Source organism: Mustela putorius, unplaced genomic scaffold (assembly GCF_011764305.1).
Source record: "Mustela putorius furo isolate JIRA1106 unplaced genomic scaffold, ASM1176430v1.1 tig00003914_pilon_pilon_pilon, whole genome shotgun sequence".
Classification (NCBI taxonomy): domain Eukaryota; kingdom Metazoa; phylum Chordata; class Mammalia; order Carnivora; family Mustelidae; genus Mustela; species Mustela putorius.
This window is the reverse complement of record NW_025422061.1, coordinates 95,482-107,209: the sequence shown is the minus strand read 5'-3', so window position 1 is coordinate 107,209 and position 11,728 is coordinate 95,482. Positions and strand designations below refer to the sequence as shown.

Here is an 11,728-nt window from a genome sequence, read left to right as displayed (position 1 = left end):
GCATATAAGTAAAGGCTGAAAAATGGCGAGAAGTACCTGAACCCCTCATGCAGCTAGACTCACATGATTCCGCCTGGCTTGTCTGGATTAGAAGGAATATGAGAAGGGGGCCCTAACCAAGCGGAGTTTGGTGGGGCCTGCCATCTGGGAGGTCCAATTAGTCTCTGTGGGTGCCCGCTTGAGATTGTTGATATGTACCCATGCAGAGTGCCCCCAACAGTTTTGCAGCAGTTGGGGTGGTAAGGACAACTGTATAAGGCCCAGTCCACGGAGTTTGTAAGGAGTCTGGCCGCAAGCTTTTGAGGAGGACCTGGTCCCCAGGGGATAGATCTCGTATACCCCCTTCAGAAGCATGGTTGCTAGGGGCTGGAATGACAGTGTCAGCGTGAGCCCTTAAGAGAGCTCGGAGGAGAGTAAGATAAGGTAAATAGGATAAAAGAGGTGGGGAGATGGCCAGAAGGCTATGATTTATAAGAAAGGGCCGGCCCGTATAGTAATTCGAATGGGCTTAAGCCCGAAGGCCCGCGGGGCGTAGCTCGGAGTCTGGTGAGAGCCAGGGGCAGAAGTGTGGACCAGGAAAGACGGGTCTCTAGGGTAAGTTTGGTGAGTTGGGCTTTCAGCAGCCCGTTGGCCCTTTCTACCTTACCCGATGACTGTGGGTGGTATGGGATGTGAAGTTTCCAGGTTATGTTGAGGCTCTCCGCTACCTGCTGGGTTACACTGGAGATGAAGGCAGGTCCGTTGTCTGACTGGAGGGTCCGGGGCAATCCAAACCTCGGGATGATGTGCTCGATGAGTATTGTAGCCACTACATCTGCTGTTTCTCGAGCCGTAGGGTATGCCTCGATCCAACCTGTGAACGTATCAACCAAGGTTAATAGGTAGCGAAAGGTTTTATGGCGAGGCATATGAGTGAAGTCCAGTTGCCAGTCTTCCCCGGGCTGATGCCCTCGGAGCTGATGGTTAGGCCCGGGTCTGCGGATTCCTCCTTGTGAATTCACAGCGGAACAGGTTTTGCAAGCCCTGTGGACAACTTCAATTACTTTAGATAAGGAAGGATGATAGAACAATGGCTGAAGAAATTGGTGGAGAGCCTTTGGGCCAATATGGAGGGATCGGTGGATGTCAGTAATTAGGGTGTGCGCCAGATTGCCTGGCAGGGCAATCCTGTCCTGAATGTAGATCCACCCTTTATCTCCAATTTTTTCCTCCCCCCCGTGCCTGGAGGGCTTGTGTTTCCTCTGTAGAGTAGGAAGGCTGGTGAGGGGTGTTAAGAAAGAGGATAGGAGACACAGGGGTACTTAGGGCCGTTTGTCTGGCCACTGAGTCTGCCCTGTTGTTGCCTAGGGAGACCAGATCCCTGGTTGTTTGGTGGCCTCGGCAGTGGACAATTGCTACCTCAGTGGGCAGACTAAGGGCCTCAAGCAACTTGGCAATGAGGGGTCCATTAGCTATAGGGGTGCCCTTGGTAGTTAGGAACCCCCGTTCTTGCCAAAGAGCAGAGTGTGTGTGAGTCATGAGGTAGGCATATTTAGAGTCAGTGTAAATGGTGACTCGTTGTCCCTTCGACAGGTGTAATGCCCTGGTGAGAGCTACGAGTTCAGCCTTCTGGGAAGTGGTTCCGATTGGGAGGGGAGCTGTCTCTAATACCGCATCCATAGTGACTACAGCATAAGCAGCGTGCCTCTGGCCATCTGAGGCCAGGAGGGAGCTGCCATCTACGAAGAGCACGCGGTCAGGGTTGGATAGTGGTTGATCAGAGAGACCGGGATGGGGAGGAGTGAGGTCTTCTATAAGTTGTAGGCAGGAGTGAACAGGTTCCGGGGTGGGTGAGGGTATAGGTAGTAAAGTCGCGGGGTTTAAGCGGGGGGAGGTAGAGAGAGAGATATAAGAGTTTTCTAGAAATAGCAGATGGAATAGTTGAAGACGGGAAGGAGTCAGATGGGCCAGAGATCGGTGGCTAAGGAGGTCTGTGAGTCGGTGGGGAGAGTAGACCGTGATAGGCTGCCCTAAGGTAAGTTTAAGGGCCTCCTTTGTAAGAGAAGCGGCTGCCGCTAGAGCTCTGAGGCAAGGTTGCCATCCCCGGGCGGTGGCATCCAGTTGCTTGGATAGGTAGGCTATAGCCCTATGCGTAGGTCCCACCTGTTGTGTTAGGAGGCCGGTGGCAGAGCCGGAGCGCTCATCGGTGTAGAGATGGAACGGTTTTTAGAGAGATATCAGGTAGGGCTAAAACTGGCCTGGTGGTAAGGCGGTCTCTCAGCTTAAGGAATGACTGACGGATTGAAGTGGGATCAGTCAGGGGACCCTGGGGGGTCTCTTTAGCTGCCTGGTACAGAGGACGGGCCAGGATAGAGAAATTTGGAATCCAATGTCTAAAGAACCCGACCAACCCAAGAAAAGATAGTATCTCATCCGCCGTTTGGGGAGGTTGGAGTTCTTGGAGGAGTCTTATGCGGTCCCCAGTAAGGGACTTAGAAGTGGGAGTCAGGAGTATGCCCAGATAGGTAACCGAAGGGGCACACAATTGGGCTTTAGAGGGGGTGACTCGATATCCCTTGGCCCCCAGGAAATTAAGTAGGGTGGAAGTGTCGTCTTGGGAGACCGAGAGGGAGGGGCTACAGAGGAGGAGGTCATCCACATACTGTAGTAGAGTGCTGGCCTTAAGGGCGCACTGCTGTAAATCTGTAGTCAAGGCCTGGCCGAAAATGTGGGGGGCTATCCCTGAACCCCTGGGGTAGGACAGTCCAAGTTAGTTGTCCAGAAACGTGTGTGTCGGGATCCTCCCAGGTGAAGGCAAAGAGAAAGTAAGAATCAGGGTGCAGGGGGATAGTGAAAAAGGCATCTTTTAGGTCCAGTACAGTGAAGTGAGAGGTGTTTGGAGGAACGCGAGACAATAGGGTGTAGGGGTTAGGAACAACTGGGTGGAGGGGGACCACAGCCTCATTAATAAGCCTAAGGTCTTGCACCAGTCGATAAGCCCCTGAGGGCTTGCGTACTGGGAGGATAGGCGTGTTACAGGGAGAACTGATGGGGATCAGGAGTCCCTGACGTTTAAGCCGTTCTATGATAGGTTTCCGGCCCCGGCGGTGGGCTAAGGAAATAGGAAACTGAGCTCGAGAGGGAAACTTAGAGTTATCCTTAAGCTGTACTTTAACCGGGGTAAGGTGGGAAGCGATGATGGGCTCAGAGATGTCCCACACCTGAGGGTCTACAGTAGGTAGGTCATCTGGAGCGGGGGTCGAGGGAGTGGAGAGGTGTAAGATGAGACGGGTTGAGGTGGAGGGAGGAGAAGAAGGTGAGAGACAGATAGTTGCCCTCAGTTTCCGGAGAATGTCCCTACCCAGTAGAGGGACCGGGCAGGAAGGAATGACTAGGAACGAGTGGGAGAAAGGGAACCCATCCAGGCTACAGGTAAGGGGAAGGGTCACCCTAGGGTTGGAGGAGGTCCCATCGATCCCCATAACAGTAATTGGTGAGGTTCGAGTAAGTCCCGAGTAGGAAGGCAGAACAGAGTAGGTAGCCCCCGTGTCCAGCAAAAAAGAGATGGACTTACCCGCTACCTGGAGCGTAACCCTGGGCTCGGCCTGGGTGAGAGGGGTGGCCGAGTCTGGGCTTCGTCAGTCGTCCTCCAATCCAAGCAGTTGAAAGGCCGGACTTACTGTCTCGGGGGGTCCCCCACGTTGAGGCGCCGAAGATACCCCGAGGTTAGGGCAGTCGGATTTCCAGTGGCCCATCAAATGGCATTGAGGGCAAGGCCGAGTTGGCGGCTTTGGATTGGGGCACTGGCGAGCCCAGTGTCCCTCGGCCCCGCATTTGAAACAGGTCCCCGGGGGGGGTGCGGTTGGTTGCCCCTCTCTGCTGGCTCCCAGAGCCGGCCGGCCGCAGGGCTGCTACCAAGGCTTGGGTCTGCAACTGAACCTTTTGCTGGAGTCTGGCTTGTCGTTTAAGCTCAGCCGCCTCCTCACGGGAATTAAAAACCTTAAATGCCATTTTCACCAAGTCAGAAATGGGGGTCTGAGGGCCCTCCTCAGCCTTCTTTAACTTTTTCCGTATATCCGGCGCCGATTGAGAAATAAAATGAGTAGCCAGTACCGTGGCCCCCGCAGGGGAGGCAGGATCCAAGCGAGTGTACTGGGTTAAGGCCTCAGTCAATCGGTTAAGAAACATAGCGGGGTTTTCGTCAGGGGCCTGGACAATCTCCCTGATCTTGTAATAATTAACGGCCTTATTAGAAGCTGCCCGCATGCCAGCTATGAGACATTGGACCATGCGGTCGCGGCGCCGGCGGCCATCTTGGCCATCCTGATAATCCCAACCTGGTTCTACGGCTGGGACTGCCTGGGCCCCAACTGGCATGGCAGCATCAGTGAGATGGACCTGGTCTGCGTGCTCCCGGGCAGCAGCCTGGATGCGTTCCCTCTCCTCTGTGGTGAGGGTGGTGGTCTGGACCACATGTAAATCATGCCAGGTGAGGTCATAGGCTTGGGCCAGATATTGGAATTCTTTAATATAGTTATCAGGACTGGCCGAAAAGGAGCCCAAACGCTTCTCAATTTGGGAAAGGTCCTGTAGAGAGAAGGGCGCATGAACTTGAACAACTCCCTCAGCTCCAGCAACCTCCCTTAGGGGGCAGACTAACTCAGGGGAGGGTTTTCGAGCCCTAGTGCGGGTGGAGATGGGAGGGGAGGCTGGAGGGGATGTAGGGGAAGGTTCCGGGGGGGCCGCATCAGGAGCAGACTCAGGTTTTGGGGGTTGAGGGGATGAGATGGGAGTCGAGGTGGAAGGGGTGGAAAGGGTGGAGGGGGTGGAAGGGACCGAAAGGGGGGTGATTGGAGCGGCGGGAGGATTAGGGGGCGTAGGGAGAGAGGGGCCTTGGGGTGGGGGATCGCGATAAGGAGGAGGAGGCAGAGGAGCCGGGGCCCCTCTCGTCGGCGGGTGGGTAAAGCTCTCCGGAGGTTCAGAGAGGGGAGAATCAGAGAGGAGAGACGGGGAGGAGAGGTCCAGGTCTTTAGGAGCAGTGGGTGGCAGGGTAGGGGGAGGGGAGCGGGCCAGGAGGACCTGAGAGGTGGAGCAGTGAGAGCAGAGGGAGGGGCGAGAGCGCAGGGTCCAGAAAGCCTGGACATAAGGGACCTCGACCCATTTGCACTGGCGTTTGCAGAAGTTGCCTAGGTCCATGAGAATCTGATAGTCAAATGTGCCTTCCGGAGGCCACTGGGACCGATTGTCTAATTGGTATTGCGGCCAAGCGACGGTACAATAATGTATGAGACGTCGCCTACGCAAGTCCTGGTCCAGTTCCAGGGTCTTAAGATTGGCCTACAGGCACCCTAGGGGTGTTTTAGAATAGAATTTGGATTGGGAGGTCCCCATGATTCGTTGCCAGGCAACCCGAGGGCTGGAGGAAGGCGTCCCCTCGTCCACCACTGGGTTGAGGAAAAACTGTATCGACTGCCGTAGAGGTAGGGACGTCTCCCAGGCTCTCGGAGTCACGGAGGTCACCTGGTGACCGGCGGGGTCCGCCCTGACGCGGCCGCGATTAAGGCAGGGCTTTCCGGAAGGGGGCGCAGAATCGGGGAAACTCACCACAGCTTCAGAAGTGGCGTTCGGAAAGGCAGGTCCAGTCCGGCTAGGGAAAGGAGAGAGCCTCCCCACTGGGGTGGGGGCTCAATCTCCTCCCGGGTTTCGGCGCCAAATGTAAGGTTTTTCCGACGAGATAAACACAACACCAGGCAAAGTGAGTGTAAGGCAAGGTTTATTAAAGGTTCTCTCCGGTGAAGTTTCAGGGCCCAGGTGAAGGGGAGCCGAGAAAGATGCACCGGGAGGAGGTGGGCACCCTCGGGCGAGGTTCCGCAACTCTGGAAAGCAGAGTGGGGGAAGTCGCGCCCAAGGCAGGGAGGAGGGGGGGCTTTAAAGGGTCTTGGGGAAAGCTCAGGGGTCTTTTGGCAAGTTTCCCTTATTTGGATATCCCTCCTGCTCATCGGGATCCCATTGGTCCACAGGAGCCCAGGGCGGGGGGTCTCAGGTTCCTGCTTGGGCCTTTGTTCTCCTGTCCGAGCTCAGGTGGTGTGGCGGGAACTTTCGCCATCTTGGTCCTTTGTTCTCCTGTCCAAGCTCAGGTGGTGTGGCGGGAACTTTTGCCATCTTGGTCCTTTGTTCTCCTGTCCGAGTTCAGGTCTTGTGGCGGGAATTTTCGCCATCTTTGGTAGCCCTTCCTGCCAGCCCAACAGTCTCCATGGACACAAGCCCATATTATGACCCATTTCAACACACCCCCCTTGGTTGCTCACCCAGAGTCAGCAGATTGAAATTCTCCTATCCCAAGGAGATGATTGAAATATGAATATGAAATATGAAGAGCTTCCCAGGCATCAAATTTGAGTACACTGTTCTGGAGTTGTCCCATATGGGACGTCCTTAAGCCATCCAACATGTTTCAATTGTCCTGCAAAAGGAATTCTAGCCGTTTGGAACATCTCAAATTTCCCATCGAGGAAGGAGGGGACAAGATGGCGTGGAAGTAGGAGGAGGCGCCTTTTCAACTTGTACCCCAAAGTGAACTGATTACCTACCAAAGAACTCCAATCACCCATGAAATCAGCCTGAGATCAGAATTATACATGTCTGGATCTCTACAGGGGGAGAAGACGCCAGTGGGCAGGTAAAGTGGCATGGGAATAGCAGACTGATATTGGAAGATAAACAAAAGGAGCAGGGAGCCACCAGAGGCAACCAGTTGGAAAGTAATAACCCATGAGTGAGAGTGCCCTGCGTCTGGGGACCAGCATTAACTTGGAGACCGGTTGAAAGCACTCCAAAAGAGCAAAGTATCTCGGGGGGGGGGGGGATTGTGGGAATCAGGACAGCTAGGGACAGGAGCTTAAGTCCACAGTCCCAGGACAGCCTCCCGTGGTGCTGAGGCATAGAGAGTGCCTTGGAGAAACCTGTTATTGGTCCATAAGCTGCCAGCATGCCTGAGAACACGTGGGGTCCATTTGCTGTGAGGGGATGGGAGCCACTCAGGACAGCAGAATGCAAGAGCCCTGTTATAGAACCTGAGTTACTCCCCTGAGAGAGGTATAAAGGCCCAGCAGGTGCCCTTTGATATGCGCCATTGATTCAGGCTCCCCCCACCACCACCCCCCCCCTTCCAGAGAGGTGCACAAAGGCCCAGCCTGGTGCTCTCAGACCTGAGCCCCATTCTCAGAGCTTGAGACCCACGCTCGAACCTCAGCCTCCCCTGAAATTGGTGCACGCAAGCTGGGCACTCTTAGACCCAGAAAGATTAGGCACTCCCAGCCCGGGCCAGCGGGAAAATCTCAGTGTGTGATTGCTGCATGGAACCTCTCTAGCTGTCTGGAGCTTCCCAGACAGCCGCCACTGCCTTGGCTTTGGGTACAAGCAAAAGATCCTGTATCCTCAGGACAGAACCTGCTCTGCCAGCAGCCAAGGAGGAACTTGTTTAAGCTCTGCAGAAAGACTGAGGCTTCTCTCTGAGAGGGAGATCAGAGTGCAGTTTGTTTTCCTCTAAAACTATAAAAATCATCAAAAGTGGTCAAAGTGATAAAAAAAAAAAAGTGAACATAAAAACCACCAGAGAACAATAGCCTGATTAAAAAAAAAAAAAAAAAAAACAAAACAGTTTCCTCAGAGCCCACCCCCTTGATGGGGGTGGGAGGACTTAAGTCGGGAACATCATTGACTGAAAACCGATGAGACAGGCCCCTCCCTCAGGAAAAAAAAAAAAAAAAAAAAAAAAAAAAAAAAAAAAAAAAAAAAAAAAAGGACTGCAAGAGAACAACCACTACTTCATAGGAAAACTTTTATTTCTCATTTATTCCCACTATTCTGGTTCATTTTTTTTATATATATAGGTAATTTGTTTAACCTAATAACCATCACAGCGAGCTGTCCAGTACATCAAATTTCATAATAACCTTCTAACACGAATTTTTTATACATACACCTATTTTTTTTCTATTTTTTGAATTCCTTCTTTTTTTAAAAAAAAATAGTTTAGTTTAGTCTAGTTTATTCCTTTTCTATATTTAACTTCTAATATACATATAGAGTTAAACTTCAAAGTAATCCCCTTTCTCCAATCAATACTACCCTATAGGAAAACTAATTTTTATCCCCCCCCTTAATCTTAGGAAAGTTGAGTCCTTTAACAAAGATATCAAGATACATCCAGGAAGAACCAAAACAACCTTCCTCGCACACACTGAGAATTTATAACCACTCTCCCATCTTTTCTTCCACAAGTTTTTCTGTGTTTTTGTGTTTGTTCTGTTAGTATATAAATCTTACATGTGGGGTTCTTTTTGATGAGGTTCTTCCTTTATTTGCTCTTATATTTTCTTTCTCTTGTCATATAATTTTATCAGTCTTTTTGTTTGTCTGTTTCTGTTTGTCTACTTCATAAATCTTACCTTGGGGCCCATTTGGGCTGAACCTTCTCTTTCGTCTTCCCTTTCTTTCCAGTCTCTCTCTCTATATTATTTTTTCTTTTTTTTTTTCTTTTTCTTTCCCCTTGTCTCTCGTTTGGGTAGGGAATCCTGATTGCTCAGAAGTGTTCCAGGGTGGACCGTGACAGCACCACGGTTAATACATCCATCTACATCTGTTCAGTCATCTCCCACCAAAATGACTAGGAGGAGGAATGCCCAACAGAAGAAAAATACAGAGGATGGACATTCTGCAGCAGACCTAATAGCTATCAACATAGACAATATGTCAGAAAGAGAATTCAAGCTAACAATTATCCAGGCAATAGCTAGGTTGGAGAAAGCCATGGATGACCAAACAGAATTGATTAGGGCCAAGATGAAAGCGACCAGACACGATGTTCCCAATGTTAGAGCAGAGCTTAAAGCTACCAGGGAGGAGGTTCACAATGCTTTCAATGAGTTCCAATCTAATCTAAACTCTCTCAAAGCTAGGGTACCTAGACAGAAGATAGAATTAGTGATGTGGAGGACAAACAGGTAGAGAGAAAGGATCAGGAGGAAGCCTGGAGCAAACAGCTTAGAAACAATGAAAGCAGAATCAGGGAAATAAATGATGCCATGAAACATTCCAACATCAGAATTATTGGAATACCTGAAGGGGAGGAGAAAGAAAGAATTCTAGAAGATAAAATGGAACAAGTTCTACATGAAAATTTTCCCAATCTCATGAATGGAACCAGCGTTCATGTACTAGAGGCTGAACAGTCTCCACCCAAGATTATACATTCCAAAAAAAATCATCACAACAACTGATAGTCAAATTGAGGAAATATAATTGTAGGTATAATCTCTTAAAAGCTGCTAGAGCAAAGAGGCTCCTTACTTACAGAGGAAAGCCCATCATAATAACGTCAGACCTGTCCACAGAGACCTGGCAAGCCAGAAAACCCTGGAAAGATATATTCAGAGCACTAAATGAGAAGAACATGCAGCCAAGAATACTTTATCCAGCAAGACTCACATTCAAAATGGATGGAGAGATAAAGAGTTTCCAAGACCGGCAAGGATTAAAAGACTATGCAACCACCAAGCCGACACTGCAGGAAATATTAAAGGGGGTTATATAAAAGAGGAAAAAATCCTAAGAATAGCATTGAATAGAAATATAGAGATGATCTACAGAAAGAAAGACGTCAAAGGTAACTCGATTTCATTAAAAACGTATCTATCAATAATCACTCTCAATGTGAATGGCTTAAATGCGCCATGAAATGGCACAGGGCTGCAGATTGGATAAAACGACAGGACCCAACCATATGTTGTCTATAAGAGACCCATTTTTAACCTAAAGATATACCCAGACTGAACGTAAAGGGATGGAGAAGGATCTTTCATGCCAATGGGCCTCAAAAGAAGGCTGGGGTAGCCATTCTCATATCTGATAAATTAGATTTTAAACGAAAGACTAGTCAGAGATACAGAAGGACACTACATAATCCTTAAAGGGAATATCCACCAACATGATCTAACAATCATAAATATCTATACCCCCAATATGGGAGCAGCCAATTACATAAGAATACTGTTAATCAAGAAAAAGAGTCATATTGACATGAATACCTAATCGTAGGAGATCTTAACACGCCTCTCTCAGATATAGACAGATCATCGAAGCAGAAAATCAATAAAGACACAAGAGTGTTGAATGACACATTGGGACAGATGGACCTCATAGATATATACAGAATATTCCACCCTAAAACAACACAATACTCATTGATATCAAGTTCAAATGGAACCTTCTCCAGAATAGACCACATTCTGGGTCACAAATCAGGACTCAAATGATACCAAATGACTTAGATTATTCCCTGCATATTCTCAGATCACAATGTTTTGAAACTGGAGTTAATCACAAGGAAAAGTTCAGAAGGAACTCAAAAACCTGGAAACTAAAGTCCACCTTGCTTAAGAATGATTGGATCAACCAGGAGATCAAAGAAGAAGTGAAACAATTCATGGAAACCAATGAGAATGAGGACACATCGGTCCAAAACCTATGGGATACAACAAAGGCTGTCCTAAGGGGGAAATACATAGCCATCCAAGCCTCCCTCAAAGAAACTGAAAAATCCAGAACACAGAAGATTTCTCTACAGCTTAAAGAGCTGGAAAATCAACAACAAATCAAAGCAACTCCACACATAAGAAGGGGAATAATCAAGATTAGAGCTGAGATCAATCAATGAGGTAGAAACCAGAGATACAGTAATACGTACCAATGAAACTAGAAGCTGGTTTTTTGAAAGAATCAAAAAGATCAATAAGCCACTGGCCACACTATTACAAAAGAAAAGAGAGAAAGCCCAAATTCATAAAATTATATGAAAAGGGAGAGATCACAACACCAAAGGAAGTAGAAACAATCATCAGGTGTTATTATCAACAATTATATGCCAAAAAGCTTAGCAACCTAGATGAAATTGATGCATTCCTAGAAAACTATAAACTCCCAAAATTGAACCAGGAAGCAATCGACAACCTGAACAGACCGATATCTAGTAACGAGATGGAAACAGTGATCAAACACCCCCCCCCCCCAAAAAAGAGCTCAGGACCTGATGGATTTCCCTGGGGAATTCTACCAAACTTTCAAAGAAGAAATAAAACCTATTCTCCTGAAGCTGTTTCAAAAAATTGAAGCAGAAGGAAAACTTCCAGACTCTTTCTATGAAGCCAGCATTACCCTGATCCCCAAACCAGGCAAAGACCCTACCAAAAAGGAGAATTTCAGACCAATATCACTGATAACTATGGATGCTAAGATTCTCCACAATATCCTAGCCAACAGGATCCAACAAGACATTATAAAGATTATCCACCATGACCACGTGGGATTCATCCTTGGGCTACAAGGATGGTTCAACATTCACAAATCAATCAGTGTGATACAACAAATTAATATGAGAAGAGAGAAGAACCATATGGTCCTCTCAACTGATGCAGAAAAAAAAAGCATCCATTCCTGATTAAAAACACACTTCAAAGTATAGGGATAGAGGGAACATTCCTGAACTTCATCAAATATATCTATGAAAAGCCACAGCAAATATCATCCTCCATGGGAAAAAGCTTGCAGCATTCCTGTTGAGATCAAGAACACGACAAGGATGCCCACATTCACCACTCTTGTTCAACATAGTATTAGAAGTCCTAACAACAGCAGTCAGACAACAAAAGAGAAAAAAAGGTATCCAAATTGGCAATGAAGAAGTCAAACT

At 48.5% G+C, this 11,728-nt stretch overlaps 1 long non-coding RNA gene across 1 annotated transcript in view; it reads right to left on the bottom strand.

Annotated features, from left to right (window-relative positions):
- Positions 1–502: 502 nt before the first annotated feature.
- The window catches only part of LOC123388867, a 28,043-nt gene continuing 16,817 nt past the window's right edge, over positions 503–11,728 (bottom strand). The window contains exon 4 of the long non-coding RNA XR_006603390.1: positions 503–853. This is a non-coding gene — a long non-coding RNA (uncharacterized LOC123388867). The remainder of the gene's footprint in view (positions 854–11,728) is intronic.